We start from the raw sequence: 16696 nt of genomic DNA, 5'->3' as shown, positions 1-16696 counted from the left end.
CATAAAAAGGGCGATGTACGTTGTAACAATCCTGAAAGGGAAAACGAAGTTAAGAAAAAAGATAAATTAGGGTCCAAACACGGTTGAGCCGTATTGTGGACCTCATATTCGATATGCCTCCATCGTTGCCCATGGAATTTTCAGTGCATAATTATGAGCACGCGGGACATACGTCGCTATTTGGTTGGGGTGAAGACAGAGGCCGGATTGCTAGTCGAGCTCCTAGTTGGCTGGACATCATTCTGTGTGGTAGTTCGGACTCATTTGATAGGGTCCAGTGGATTGGATGTCGATGTGGAGTTCGGCGTGATATGACCGACCTGTACTTCCGCTGTAGGGCCGTGGTGTGTTCCTCAGTACGGAGGGAACGATCCATGTTTCCATGGACTGTCACTAGTAGAAAAAGGACCTAATATGAGACACATTAGTGCTGGTTTGGTTTTGAGCCGTCACTAATGTGTCCAATAGTACCGGTTCCAACGGCTAGCTGGCCGTTCTCATTAGTACCGGTTCGTGGCGAACCTATAGTACCGGTTCGTGCCACGAACCGGTACTAAAGAGGGTGGTGGCAGGGTGTTGTCAGTCTGGGGCCCGTCCAGCACCTTTAGTACCGGTTCGTGGCACGAACCGGTACTAAAGGTCAACGTACATAAATCCTTCGTCCCCCCGAGCCACTCTGTTCTTCCCCTTTCCCCTCACTTCCTATGTTCTCCCCCCTCTCTCCTCGAGCTCCTCACAAATTTTGCCCAAAATTTGTCAAGATTTGAAGGCCCCCATCCATTCAAATGATCACAAAGGTTAGCAACTTTGTCCTTTCAACTCTCATTGCTAGATTAGCTCTTGCAATGCTTTGTATAGTGATTAATTTGGGAGGAATAATTATATTTGCTAGTATTTGATTTATATGCAATTTGAGCACAAAAATAACACTTAGTTTGCATATGTAGGTGTGGTTTACTTAGTGCCTTCTAAATCTCCGTCGTAACCACCGTCGATCGCCCGCACCGTCCCGTCGCCGGCACCACCTTCTGGTGAGGCTCTTGTTCATGAATGTTTTACATTACCAAATTGATGTTTATGTGATTTGGATATATAGTTACTCGTATAATTATCTTACCCGTACGTTGTTTGTTATACATTGTGCCATGGTTTTGATATCCGTCCCCGTCGGCCCTCGTCCTTGTTATGATTCGAATGTGGTATATTCTCTTTTAAAACTAGTTGTTGCATTTCGTGTTTATGACAAATTATGCCCATCAAGTTGACATAGATATTTTTATCTAGGAGGTATGTGAATCGGAAATTCCAACCGACCCTATTGTCGAGAGGTTAAATTTAGTTGAAAGAGAAAACGAGTATTTGAAAGAAAAATTGAAAAGAATTGAGGGGGAGAAGATGGAATTAGAGTTGCATGTTGCTGATGTCGTCGATGATCACAAGATCAAGATGGAGAAAATGAGGTTGAAGATTAGAAAGATTAGAAAATATGCCATTGATAGTGTGGCTTGGTATCATTATGCTGTTGGATCAATTGTTACCTTAATTGCGATCTTCATCGCATTTGTTGTTGCATTTAAATTCTTTAGCTAGAGAGTTATTTGTATGTTGCATTTAATTAAGTGTTGTATATGAACTTTATGTATGAACTTGTATTAATTTGGTCTATTCGGTGTTGTGTAATGAAGATGAGCCGACAATGGATGTATGATGACAGATGCTCTCCCGAGTTCATTAATGGCGTGCATACTTTTCTGCTTGCCGCTGAGGCAAACAAGCGGGCGGATGGTTTTATGCCTTGTCCATGTGCTGGCTGTAAGAATGGTCACAGTTACTCTACGTCAAGAACCATTCACGTCCACCTATTTGAGTCCGTTTCATGCCCCACTATAATGTTTGGACCAAGCACGGAGAAATAGGTGTTATGATGGAAGACAATGAAGAAGAAGAGGACGACGACGGCTATCCTGGCCATGGGTTCCCTGAATACGATGATACAACAATGGGGGAAGAAGCTGAGCCGGCAATGCAGAAAGAAGCTGAAGTAGAGGCATCAGATGAGCCCGCTGATGATCTAGGTCGGGCCATTGCCGATGCAAAGAGAAACTGCGCAAGTGATCTAGAGAGGACGAAGTTGCAGCGCATGTTAGAGGATCACAAGAAATTGTTGTACCTGAATTGCGAAGCTGACAAAAAAAAGTTGGGCACCACACTTGAATTGCTGCAATGGAAGGCAGAGAATGGTGTATCTGACAAGGGATTTGGAAAGTTGCTGGTAATAATAACGAATATGCTTCCAAAGGACAACGAATTGCCCGAGAGTACGTATGAAGCAAAGAAGGCTGTCTGCCCTATAGGGTTAGAGGTGCAAAAGATACGCATGCCCTAATGACTGCATCCTCTACCGCGGTGAGTACGAGGATTTGAATGCTTGCCCGGTATGCGGTGCATTGCGTTATAAGATTAGTCGCGATGACCCTGGTGATGTCGAGGGTGAGCGCCCCAGGAAGAAGATTCCTGCCAAGGTGATGTGGTATGCTCCTATAATACCACGGTTGAAACGTTTGTTCCAAACCAAAGAGCATGCGAAGGCGATGCGGTGGCACGCAGAAGACCGTAAGAAAGACGGAAAGCTGAGAGTACCCGCTGATGGTTCGCAGTGGAGAAAATCAAGAGAAAGTACTGGGAGGAGTTTGCAGGTGAGCACATGGGGGAAGAATTTGACCTAAAGGCGTTGCTGTTCGTGACCATCAATGATTGGCCTGCTCTCAGTAACCTTTCAGGACAGACAAACAAGGGATACCGCGGATGCACGCACTGTTTGGATGATACCGACAATATATATTTGAATAGTTGTAAGAAGAATGTGTACCTGGGACATCGTCGATTTCTTCCGAGCAGGCATCCCGTAAGAAAGAAAGGCAAGCATTTCAAAGGTGAGGCGGATCACCGGACGAAGCCTCGCCACCGTACTGGTGCTGATGTACATGATATGGTCAAGGATTTGAAGGTAATCTTTGGAAAGGGTCCTGGCGGACAACCTATTCCGAAGGGTGCTGACGGACGCGCGCCCATGTGGAAGAAGAAATCTATATTTTGGGACCTGCCATATTGGAAAGACCTAGAGGTCCGCTCCGCAATCGACGTGATGCACGTGACGAAGAATCTTTGCGTGACCCTGCTTGGCTTTTTGGGCGTGTATGGGAAGACAAAAGATACACCAGAGGCACGGGAGGACCAGCAACGTATGCACGGAAAAGATGACATACATCAGGGTCAGGCCAGCTACACTCTTACCAAAGAAGAGAAGGAAATCTTCTTCGAATGCCTGCTCAGCATGAAGGTACCGTCTGGCTTCTCGTTGAATATAAAGGGAATAATAAATATGGTAGAGAAAAAGTTCCAGAACCTAAAGTCTCATGACTGCCACGTGATTATGACGCAACTCCATCCAGTTGCATTGAGGGGGCTTCTACCGAAAAACGTTCGATTGGCCATTGTGAAGCTATGTGCATTCCTCAATGCAATCTCTCAGAAGGAAATCGATCTAGAAATCATACCAAGGTTACAGAATGATTTGGTGCAATGTCTTGTCAGTTTCGAGTTGGTGTTCCCACCATCCTTCTTCAACATCATGACGCACGTCCTAGTTCACCTTTGCGAAGAGATTAACGTTTTGGGTCCTGTATTTCTACACAATATGTTCCCCTTTGAAAGGTTCATGGGAGTCTTGAAGAAATATGTTCATAACCGTGCTAGGCCAGAAGGAAGCATCTTGAAGGGCCATGAAAATGAGGAGGTCATTGAGTTTTGTCTTGACTTTATTCCTGACCTTAAGCCGATTGGTGTTCCTGAATCGCGGCATAAGGACAGACTGGAAGGAAAAGGCACGCTAGGAGGGCATCAAATAATATGTATGGATGGGCATTCTCTCACTGAAGCACACTACACAGTTCTACAGAATTCCGCCTTGGTGGCTCCGTATATGGAGGAACACAAGAATTTTCTACAGTCCAAACACCCGGAGAAGTCTGACGACTGGATTACACGCGAACAAACGAGGACTTTCGCTGGTTGGTTGCAGAAACGTGCCCTGAATGTTGGCGATATTCAAAATGACCTGTACTCGCTGTCCCAGTGACCATCTTCGAATATAATGACTTTCAAAGGGTACCAGATAAATGGGAATACATTTTACACGATCGCCCAAGATAAGAAGAGCACCAACCAAAACAGTTGTGTCCGCTTTGATGCAACAACCAACACGGGAAAGGAAACATATTATGGTTACATAGAGGACATATGGGAACTTAACTATGGATCAGGTGATTTGAAGGTCCCTTTGTTTCGATGCAAATGGGTCAATATGACACGAGGCGGGGTAACGGAAGACCCGCAGTACGGAATGACAATAGTGGATCTCAACAATCTTGCATATGCAGACGAACCATTCATCCTAGCCAATGATGTGGCGCAGGTTTTTTATGTGAAAGACATGTCTACCAGGCTGAGAAAAAGAAAAGATAAGGAAGCGAATGGATCATACGACGAGCCAAAGCGCCACATAGTTCTTTCAGGAAAAAGAAACATCGTGGGAGTGGATGACAAGACAGACATGTCAGAAGATTATGAAAAGTTTGATGAATTCACAGTGAATATTGACCCGAGCATCCAGTTAAATGATGAAGATTTTCCCTAGCTACGATGCAAAGGGACACACGAGAAGAAAAAATTTCACACCCAAAGATCTGGGATGTGATCGGCTTCACTATCATCACTTTCTTCTGTGTTTCACACCCAGGAGGGAATGTCTGTAATAGTTAGGGTAGTTAATTATGTGTTTTGGCATTTGAAACGCGAAGAAATTTTATGTGCAAACAAATTCTTTTTCATGCATTTACTGATTTTTTTCCAGCTAAATGACCCTGAAATTGAAAAGCATTTGAAATGAACTCAGAAAAGGTTGAAAGTTGGCATGGTATCATAATTTCATACAAATAGCATGTGCAAAAAAATAGAGAGGGTTACGACAAAAACTGGATACACTTCGTGTGAAAAATGGACAATCTTTTTCAAAGTATCAGGGTTTTCGACGAAAACTGAAATGTTACAAAGGCATTTCATTTTTTAAATAATCTAAGCATTACCAAATTGAATATAATGATAAAACACACTAATATTAAACATAGGAAAAAAAGAATCACTGAAAAATCTTTTTCCAAAGTTAAGTTATTCACAAACTAGTGATTCACATAAATTTCAAATAATTCAAAATTTAAACTATTCAAATTTGAAAACTACCGGCACTAACAGATCAAAGTTTGTAAATTTTTGTACCTAAAGCAAAAATATTCACAAAGAAACTCTAAATACAGCAAAAAAACAACTCAAAAATAAATAAAACAAATAAAAAAGCAAAAAAAATTAAGAAAATAAAAAAGCACGCCTACTGGGCCAAAGCGGCCTGCATATGACTAGAAACTCAACCTTTTTTTGGGCCAGGATGCAGGCCCGCAAAGGCCCAGTAGGCCCACATGGCAGCAATGAATTGGTAGGCCGAGTAGGCCTGCTTAGGAGAGGAGCTCGAGAGAGCTACCGCACTGGGGCTTATAAACCAGTGCGGTAGCCCTTCGACTAGCGAGGTGGGACTAAACTTGCCGCACCGCACTGCGCCAGCACACCCCCTTTAGTACCGGGTGGTGGCACCAACCGGTACTAAAGGGGGGCCTTTAGTACCGGTTGGAGCCACCACCCGGTACTAAAGGGTGTGCGCTTCCCGCCGCTTGGCCTGGCCAAATCAGACCTTTAGTACCGGTTGGTGGCTCCAACCGGTACTAAAGGTCCATCCTATATATACAACACTTTAAAAAAAATAGTTTTCCTCTGTTCTTTCCTCTGTTTCCTCCCTTCGTCGCGCCGCCCTGCCCGATCGTCGCCGCCCCCGCCCCTCGTCGCCGACCCCGGCCGTCCCCGCCCCTCGTCGCCGCCCCCGTCAACGTCGCCGCCCCGGCCGTCCCCGTCCCCGTCGTCCCCGTCGCCGCGTCCCGCCCCGCTCCGTCGTCGCCGCCCCGTCCCGTCGCCCCGGCCGCCCCGCCCCGTCCCGTCGCCCCGTCGTCGCCGCCCCGTCCCGTCGCCCCTTCGTCGCCGCCCCGTCGTCGCCTCGCCCGTGAGCTCGCCCCGGCCGCCAATGTCCACACACACATAGTACTAAACACACACACACACACTACACACACACACACACACTACACACATTAGTTTGTTTGTTATAAATTTTTCCTGTTTTTTAGTTATAGAAATGTTAGAAATTATTCTGTTTTTTAGTTATATAAATATTAGAAATGTTAGTTTTATAGAAATGTTATAAATGTTTTCTGTTTTTTAGTTATAGAAATATTTATAGAAATGTTAGCAATTTTTCTGTTTTTTAGTTATATAAATATTAGAATTGTTATGGAAATGTTAGTTATATAATCATGAAATTTTAGAATTAGTTTTAGTTAGATGAATTAGATTAATGTCAAATTGTTAGAATTTGAATATATATAGAATTTTAGTTATCACAATCCAATCATTTAAAAAATGTTACTTTTTGCGGGCATATAGTATTTGTTCTCGACGATATGCCCGGCCCGCATCCTCGCCGTCGACCCGTTCGCGACAACGTCATGCTTCAGGGGACCCATGTCCGGGACTGGGCTCCGCCGGGCTGGCACTGGGAGGTGCTACCTGGAGGGGCGCGCCGCTTGGTGAGGAACCCGACCTCGGGTCCCGTCATCGACCCTGATCTTCTTTGGTGGCGTTCGCGTGGGCCACATTCAGTGCAGAGGCAGCCGGCCCCGCCGGAGGTGGTGCGTCGCCGTGTCAGGGAGGAAGATGAGCACGTCCATCGCTACATGGCTGCTATGGACGACGTCAGGTTCTCCACTACTTGGCGGGTTCTTTGGGCAGATGACCGGAGATATGATCCTGTGATGGTTCCTTCTCTTTGGGTGTGCACCGCCCACGCCCCAGGAACCGCGAGTGGCGCCCTAGATTCTTCTGTAGTACTCGATCTTTATTAGGTACCTAGCCAGTGATGTATTCGATATATAGTATTCGAGACGATGTATTCGAGATTATATATATTAAGACGATGATGTATTTGAGATTATATATTCGAGAGGATGTATTCAAGATTCAGATTTTCCTTATTGATTAATTGCATCCATGCATTGTAATTTGAATACTAAATTGTTTTATATTTCTTCTGTATTATTAGTAAAGTAAAAGCTATGGCGGACAATACCGGCAGAGAGAGAGAAGAGGAATTGTTCGACATCATACGCAGCCCTCACAGGCTAGATGATCTGAATGAAGCAGATGACGGCTCCCAATATCTTAACAATACCGTAGAGGGTGATGAAAAGATATTCGATCTCGACGACCGGGCTGATGAAGTCATGAACTATGATTATAATTATGACACAGACAATGTTTGTGATGACACATACAATGCTGATCTTCAAATAACAAACACTACCGGCGAGGTATATTTATATAAGCATGCATTATGGTGATCATCACATGTTTTTTTATTGAAGATATATTAACGAATCGATCTTTCTTCTTTCAGCCCTCTGGATTGAGCAAATCTGCTTCTACAGACAGCAAGACAAAGCGAGGCCCGGGCAGATTGTTGAAGGATGGTGTAAAGTACCACATAATCCATTAAACCTAGTGGCGAACCCCTCACGCCTAAGAACATTGCGAACAAGTGGACTCGTCAGTGCGGAGTTCTTGTGAAGGACAAACTCCCGATCTCCATTCAAGAATGGAAAGACCCAAAGACTAAACATCCAGGTGTTACTTGGGTCGATGGCAGAGCCAAAGAAGACCTGGTGAAATCTCTGATGGAACATTTCACCCTACCAGATCATTTCACTAAAGCAGATGTGGACAAAGTCAAGGTCGCTGCTCTTAAGAAGATGGCAATTGCATTCAACACCCACAAGAAAACTGTATGGGCCAACTACCTCGCTAATGAAAGGAAGACTCCAGTATTTCAAGGGAACACTGGAGAAGCAAAGAGAACATTGGGACGATTTCATGACCTTCAAGGATTCAGAAATATCTAAGGAACGGTCGATGAAAAACAAGGCAAATGCCGCAAGGAAGACGCAGTTCCATAGGCTGGGTCCAGGTGGCTATGCGGTGGCATTTCCTAAGTGGGATAATTCTGAGCAAGATATGGAGGATGCAGGGGTCACTTCGGTTACCCGACACTGGCCCCCTAGGTGCAGAACTTGGTTCTATGCGCATGGGGGGGCGTTGGACCCGAAGACAGGCCTGGTTTCGAAGAAGGCAAGTCTAAAAGGAGCCGAACAAAAGATAATTGACGCAATAGAAGAAGCTCGAGCGGGGGTGTTCACGCCCAACAGAGAGAACGACGAGCTTACGCGCGCCCTGGGAAATCCTGAACACCCGGGAAGAACACGAGGCATGGGTGTTATTCCCTGGTATGAGGGCTTTTCGGACTGGAATGATGACTAAAGGTCCCGTGCAACAAAGAAGATGGAGGAGGAGAAGAAGAGGAAGCTGGAGGAGGAGCAGAGGAAGCAGAACGCAGAACATCTTCAAGGCCTAGAAGCAAGGCACGCGGACCTGGCACTCAAATTCCAGCAGCAGCAGCAGATCGACTCACTTAGCCAGGAAAGGGGGTCTCAGCAGCGGCAACAGCAAGCGGATGATCGTCCAGCATTGGATAGCACCGTCCCATCCATGCCGAGAAGCAGCGTTGGTTCTGCCCCGGGCGACACACTGCTGGATACATACCCTGTGGATGACATCATAGAGAACACTAACTGTGAGCTACACTCCAAAATGAAGAACATATCCATGAAGGTGGCGGACGACGTTGCTTTTCCAGTTACCCCCGAAGCAACCTACCCTTGCATCCCGATTCCAGAGGGCTATGCTCGTGTCATGGTTGATGAAGTGGTGGACCCATATTCGGGGCTAACGCTTGACATTCCTGGAGGTGAAGACAAGTGCACACTCGGAGAGGCCATACATCGTATCATCCTATGGAGAAAGGATTGCATAATCTTTCGAAGTCCACCGACACCGCGTCGTCTGCCGACTCCTCGAAGTCCGCCACCGAGTCAGCAGGCTCCCGCTCCTCCAAGTCCACGAACGCGTGAGACGACTCCTCCTCGAAGTCTGCCACCTCCTCCAAGTCCCCGAACGCGTGAGCTGACTCCTCCGGTTTCAAGCCCGACACAGCGTCACGCCACTTCTCCGGTTGCAAGTCCGGCACCGTGTCAGGCCACACCTCCTTCTTCAAGTCCGGCACAGCGTCAGGCCACTTCTCCTGGTCCAACTCCACGTCAGCCGTCTCCGCCGTCTCAGCAATCGCAGAAGAGACATCCCGCAGCTTTGGTGCGTAGCGGTACGAGTCGAGGTAGTTCAGGAAGTACAGGCGAAGGCAAGCGATTTAAATATGGTCCAAGCCTCACTCCTCTTCCTCAGAGGCCTTACGACATGACTAAGGAGAAAAACACAGCCATAGTGCAAGCCCAAGTGGACGCCCATTTTGGACCAAAACCGGCACCGCCGCCAAAGGAGAAAGTGCCTGAGAAAGTAATTGACCACTTCATTCATATGGCTAGAGAACCAGCTCCCAAGCCTGTTGACTCGGACTATGAGCGCCAAATCAGGAAGGCACATCGAGCACGACTACAGAAGGAAGTGAGCTCAAGCTCGAGCCAACAAGCAGCTGGCAAAAAATGCGGGAAAACCGTTCCCCAGTTGGGAGAACAGGCGGCGCAAGCGATCCCCCGCTTGTTGTGCCAACAACACATGAGAGGAGTAGTACGCGCGCCAAATATTATTGTGGGCAAACCGTTAGCGTTCCCCAGCATGGCAATGTGGTAATAACAGAGGATCATATAATGCAGGCTCAAATGCTCAATATCTCTGTTGGACAACTCCTCGAAATCGAGCCCATGCCTACCCTTAAAGAATCAGAAATAGCATGGCAATATGTTCGGGGCAAACCTTTGGTCCATCCAGACAAGGTCAAGGACCTCCCAACGAGAATGTATCAATTGCATCAATGGTACATGAACATTACCAAGATTTCCAATCGAGAGTCCCTCATGGTGAATGTCAAGCATGAGCATTATTACCATGAGAAAGCTCTGGCCATTGAGCATCCAGAACTATTTCAGTTATTTAATCAAGGCGCACTCGACAAGTCTATCGTCAGTTCCTATTGTCTGTAAGTGATTTCTTTCTGTAATTTAAGTCTCAAGCTAGTTATGTAGTGATAATTTTGATCAATCATTACATGTAATTATCCTCACTATATTCTTTTTCTGTGGTATTATATGCAGGATGAAGATGTATGAAATGAAAAAAGCTGGACGCTATGGCGTTGGGTTCATTGACCCAAATACCATTAATCAGGACATATGGGAGATTGAACATTGTAAAGCTGTTGTAGAGGAAAGCATGCTAGAGTTCTTGAAGCGCCTCAGTACATTCGAAGATATACTACTTCCTTACAACTTCCCGTGAGTCACACTGTCTTGTACTACAAATTCTGTTTTTGCTTACTAGCTAGCTAGATGTTAATAATTAAGTGTATACGGTTTACGGTAGTTGATTAATTTTATGCACATGCCCGCTTAATTAAGACATGCAAACGTGTGCGTATGCAGTTGGCACTGGGTCTTGATGGACATTAAAGTTGAGGAAGAAAAAGTTGAATTACTGGACTCACTAACTAAAGAAGATAAAGACTACACCATTGTGAAGGGGATAGTCAACAGGTAATTTCAATCATTATTAACTATTAGTTCCTGATATGAACTATTTAATAACCGCTTTATTAATTTTCTTTGCCGGCGGGCAGGGCATGGGCAAAGTTCATCGCGGTGACTCCAGGAGAATGGCCAAAAAAATTGTTTTGGCATCGACCCAAGGTAAGTAATTAAGTAGTACTAGCTAGCTACCATCTCTTTAATTCTTGTTTCAATATCATTAATTAATTATTATGCTTGATTAATCATTATCTGATTCAATTCCATTCTCGTAAAGGCCCTGAGGCAGGCAAAAGGGAATAATCTGTGTGCATACTACGTTTGCGAGAACATTCACATGATGACGTGCGAAAGGAGCAGATCTGATAGACAGGACTGGGTACGTTTTTGTCAGAACACAATTCACACCATTATCGATATCTAGTCACACAACTAACACACATGCATATTGATCTCCTTCTTAACAGTTCAGATCGGTGCGGGATAAGCTCCTACCATCGGACCGCATACAAGCACTTCAAGAGGAAATAGCCGGATTTTTGGTCGACCAGGTCATAGATCCGAAAGGAGAATACTATTACTCGCTACCGCCCCCATGAACCACTTGTCATCGTGCTTCGAAGGCACCAAGGCAACATGTAGTAGAAATTGTATATGTATATACATGTGTATATGTGTGAATAGTTAATGGTGTTGGCTGTGAGACATTCGATGATATTATATATATATATATATATATATGCGGTTCTATGTACGAGATCTATTTAATATATATGCATAACGTGTACAATTTGTAGTATCGTGAAATATACCAGCAAACAAAAAATAATTAAATGGAAAATAAAGCCAAATTGAAAACACAAAATTAAAGCAAAAATTAAAAAAAAACACCCAAACATTTAGTATCGGTTGGTGTTACCAACTGGTACTAATGTCCTACACGCACACGGGCCTGGCTCGTGCCACGTGTTTGCACTTTAGCGCCGGTTCGTGACGAACCGGTACTAAAGGAGGGGGGCCTTTAGTCCCCACTCTTTAGTGCCGGTTCGCCAACCGGCCGTCACGAACCGGCACTAAAGCGCGGTTCTGCACTAGTGTGTTATAACACCGTGTGGGCCCGGCATTTTGAGTTTTAGATAAGCGTAGTGCGGAACCGCATTGAAGCGGGCAAACACGGTTCGTCCGAGTAGTGCGTGATAGTCACTGCGGAAAAGGACGATGTCGAAGATCAAGTCTTCACTTTGGAAGTTGTCCGGCGAACCGAATACGACCTCCAATGTGATTGAGCCCGTGTAGCGGGCCTCTACACCAGGTATTACTCCTTTAAAGATAGTTTTAGTGGGTTTGATTCTTGACAAGTCAATACCCATTTTTCGGACCGTGTCCTGATAGAGCATATTAAGAATGTTGTCGCCGTCCATGAGGACTCTCGTGAGGTGGAATCCATAAATAATAGAATCGAGGACTAATGCGGCTGAACCTCCATGACGGATACTGGTCGGATGGTCCCTACGGTCGAAGGTTACTGGGCATGCTGACCACGGGTTGAATTTTGGGGTGACTGGCTCTATCGCATAGACGTTCCTAATGCGCGTTTACACTCCCTTTTGGGGATGTGGGTATGATACGTCTCCAACGTATCTATAATTTTTGATTTCTCCATGCTACTTTATCTACTGTTTTAGGCAATATTGGGCTTTATTATCCACTTTTATATTATTTTTGGGACTAACCTATTAACCTGAGGCCCAGCTCAGATTTGCTGTTTTATGCCTATTTCAGTGTTTCGAGGAAAAGGAATATCAGACGGAGTCAAAACGGAACGAAATCAACTGGAGAAGTTATTTTTGGAAGGAAATCAACCCAGGGAACTTGGAGTGCACGTTAGGGGAGATACGGGCTGCCCACGAGGGTGGGGGGCGCGCCCACCCCCTGGGCGCGCCCCCTGCCTCGTGGGGCCCCCATAGCTCCTCCGATGTACCCCCTGCACCCATATATACCTACGTACCCTAAAACTTCCAGAACAGAACCTAGATTGGGAGTTCCACCGCCGCAAGCCTCTGTAGCCACCAAAAACCAATCGAGACCCTGTTCCGGCACCCTGCCGGAGGGGGATCCCATCACCGGAGGCCATCTCATCATCCCGGCGCTATCCATGACGAGGAGGGAGTAGTTCACCCTCGGGGCTGAGGGTATGTACCAGTAGCTATGTGTTTGATCTCTCTCTCTCGTGTTCTCTCTCGTGTTCCTCTATGGCACGATCTTGATGTATCCCGAGCTTTGCTATTGTAGTTGGATCTTATGATGTTTCTCCCCCTCTACTCTCTTGTGATGAATTGAGTTTCCCCTTTGAAGTTATCTTATCGGATTGAGTCTTTATGAGAACACTTGATGTATGTCTTGCCATGATTATCTGTGGTGATAATGGGAAATCATGTGCCACTTGATGTATGCTTTGGTGATCAACTTGCGGGTTTCGTGACATTGGGAACCTATGCATAGGGGTTGGCACACGTTCTTGACTCTTCGGTAGTAGCTTTGGGGCACTCTTTGTAGTACTTTTATGTTGGTTGGATGAATCTGAGATTGTGTGACGCATATCGTATAATCATGCCCACGGATACTTGAGGTGACAATGGAGTATCTAGGTGACATTAGGGTTTTGGTTGATTTGTGTCTTAAGGTGTTATTCTAGTATGAACTCTATGATGGATTGAGCGGAAAGAATAGCTTTATGTTATTTTACTACGAACTCATGAATAGATAGAACAGAAAGGATAACTTTGAAGTGGTTTCGTACCCTACCATAATCTCTATGTTTGTTCTCTGCTATTAGTGTCTTTGGAGTGACTCTTTGTTGCATGTTGAGGGCTTGTTATATGATCTATCTATGTTATTATTGTTGAGAGAACTTGCACTAGTGAAAGTATGAACCCTAGGCCTTGTTTCCCATCATTGCAATACCGTTTACGCTCACTTTTACCACTTGTTATCTTGCTGTTTTTATTATTTCAGATTACAAATACCTATATCTACTATCTATTTTGCACTTGTATCTTCATCTCTTCGCCGAACTAGTGCACCTATACAATTTACCATTGTATTGGGTGTGTTGGGGACACAAGAGACTCTTTGTTACTTGGTTGCAGGGTTGTTTGAGAGAGACCATCTTCACCTTACGCCTCCTACGGATTGATAAACCTTAGGTCATCCACTTGAGGGAAATTTGCTACTGTCCTACAAACTTGTGCACTTGCAGGCCCAACAACGTCTACAAGAAGAAGGTTGTGTAGTAGACATCAAGCTCTTTTCTAGTGCCGTTGCCAGGGAGGCTAGTTAAAGGGTACTCACACTCCATCACTAAGCTCTTTTCTGGTGAGGTGAGTGCTTGAAGGTATATCTTTAGATCTTGCAATCGAATCTTTTTATTTCTTGTTTTAGCACTAGTTTAGTTTATAAAAGAAAACTACAAAAAAATGGAATTGAGTTTGTCTCATACGCTTCATCTTTTTAATATCTTTCGTGAGTATGATGGAAAGGAAAATTGTGCTCAAGTACTAGAAGAAGAATTACATAGAATTCTTGGCATGAAATATTTGAATGATGAGCATGATTGCAATGTTGTTAGTATGAATTCTTTGAATATCCATGATGCTAATGATATGCAAAGCCACAAGCTTGGGGAAGCTATGTTTGATGGAGATGATATTTTTTGTCCCCCAAGCTTTGATGAGCAAATTTGCTATGATGAAAGCATGCCTCCTATCTATGATGATTATTGTGATGACACGTATGCTTTAAAGAATAATGATAACCATTAAACTTGTCATCTTGATCTTAATTTTCAATCACATGATAGTCATTTTGTTGAGTTTGCTCCCACTACTATTCATGAGAAGAAATTTGCTTATATTGAGAATAGTAAATTTTCTATGCTTGTAGATCATGAAAATAATGCTTTAGGTCCTGGTTATATTGTTTAATTCATTCATGATGCTACTGAAATTATTATGAGAGAGGAACATATGCTTGTAGGAATTGCAATGATGTCAAGTTTCCTCTCTATGTGCTTAAAATCTTGAATTTATGCTTGTTGTGCCATCCTATGCTAGTTGATTATTGTTCCCATAAGTTGTTTGCTCACAAAATCCCTATGCATAGGAAGTGGGTTAGACTTAAATGTGCTAGTCATATGCTTCATGATGCTCTCTTTATGTTTCAATTCTTATCTTTTATGTGAGCATCATTGTCATCATCATGCCTAGCTAGAAAGGCATTAAAGAAAGGCGCTTGTTGGGAGATAACCCAATATTTATCCTTACTGTTTTTGTGTGTCCACATGATTATGCTACTGTAGTAATCATGCTTTATAGCTTTTGTTGCAATAAAGTGCCAAGTAGAACCTTTGGGAAGACTTGGGTGAAGTTTATGTGATCTTGCTGTGAAAACAGAAACTTTAGCGCTCACGAGATTAGCTGCCCTTTTTTACTGGAGAGTTCTTTTAGGTTGATTCTTTTTGCAGATGGTTAAGAGACAAATTCCTCAGGTTCAAAAATTTATTTCATAATTTTTGGGGTTCCAGAAGTATACGTTTGATACAGATTACTACAGACTGTTCTGTTTTTGACAGATTCTGTTTTCATTGTGTTGTTTGCTTATTTTGATGAATCTATGAGTAGTATCGGAGGGTATGAACCATAGATAAGTTGGAATACAGTAGGCTTTACACCAATATGAATTTATAATGAGTTCATTACAGTACCTAAGTGGTGGTTTAATTTTCTTATAGTAACGGAGCTTACGAGTTTTGTTTTGAGTTTTGTGTGGTTGAATTTTTCAAGTTTTGGGTAAAGATTCAATGGATTATGGAATAAGGAGTGGAAATAACCTAAGCTTGGGGATGCCCAAGGCACCCCAAGGTAATATTCAAGGACAACCAAGAGCCTAAGCTTGGGGATGCCCCGGATGGCATCCCCTCTTTCGTCTTCGTTCATCGGAAACTTTACATGGAGCTATATTTTTATTCACCACATGATATGTGTTTTACTTGGAGCGTCATTTTATTTTGTTAGTTTTTGCTTGCTGTTTGTTAGAATAATGTTTTGCATCTTTAGTTTCAATAAAAAGTCAAGGATAGCCTTTGACATGCTTGTTTTGCTAGTATACATGTTGCTGTTTGAAAACAGAAAGTTTACCGCTGTTGCAAAAATTCCCTAGAAAAGTCAGAGAATGGTATAACGTTGAATTTTTTTGCATATTAAGCTCTGATAAATTTATTACAGTGGGAATTTTAGTTAATAATTTTTTGAGTCAGGAAAGTATTGTTACTCTTGCATTCTTTACAGACTGTACTGTTTTGGCAGATTGCTGTTATGGTTGCATTGTTTGCATATGTTTGCTTGTTTAATGATTCTATTTGAGGATAGAAGTATTAAATATACAGAGACATTTAGTATTCAATGTTGAATAATAATGTTAGTGATTTGTTACAGTAGAAGATGTTATGGTTTTGCATTGGTTTATACTAACCTATCTCACGATTTCTTGTTGAGTTTGTTGTGAATGAAGCTTTTGATAAAAAGAGAAACCATGATATGAGAGGAATTAAGGAGAAATAAAAGCTCAAGCTTGGGGATGCACAAGGCACCCCAAGATATTATTTCAAGAAGTCTCAAGCATCTAAGTTTGGGGATGCCCCGGTAGGCATCCCACCTTTCTTCTTCAACAACTATCGGTTAGTATCGGTTGAGCCTAAGTTTTTGCTTCTTCACATGAGTTGTGCTATCCTTGCATTGTCATTTTATTTTGTTTTTCTTGCTGCTTGAATACAATACCAAGATCTGAAATTCTTTAATGAGAGAGAGTCCTTGCATAGTTGCATAATTATTTTGCTA

The sequence above is a fragment of the Triticum aestivum genome, chromosome 6B (assembly GCF_018294505.1).
Source record: "Triticum aestivum cultivar Chinese Spring chromosome 6B, IWGSC CS RefSeq v2.1, whole genome shotgun sequence".
NCBI classification, from domain to species: Eukaryota; Viridiplantae; Streptophyta; class Magnoliopsida; order Poales; family Poaceae; genus Triticum; species Triticum aestivum.
Note: the sequence above shows the minus strand (reverse complement) of the source record.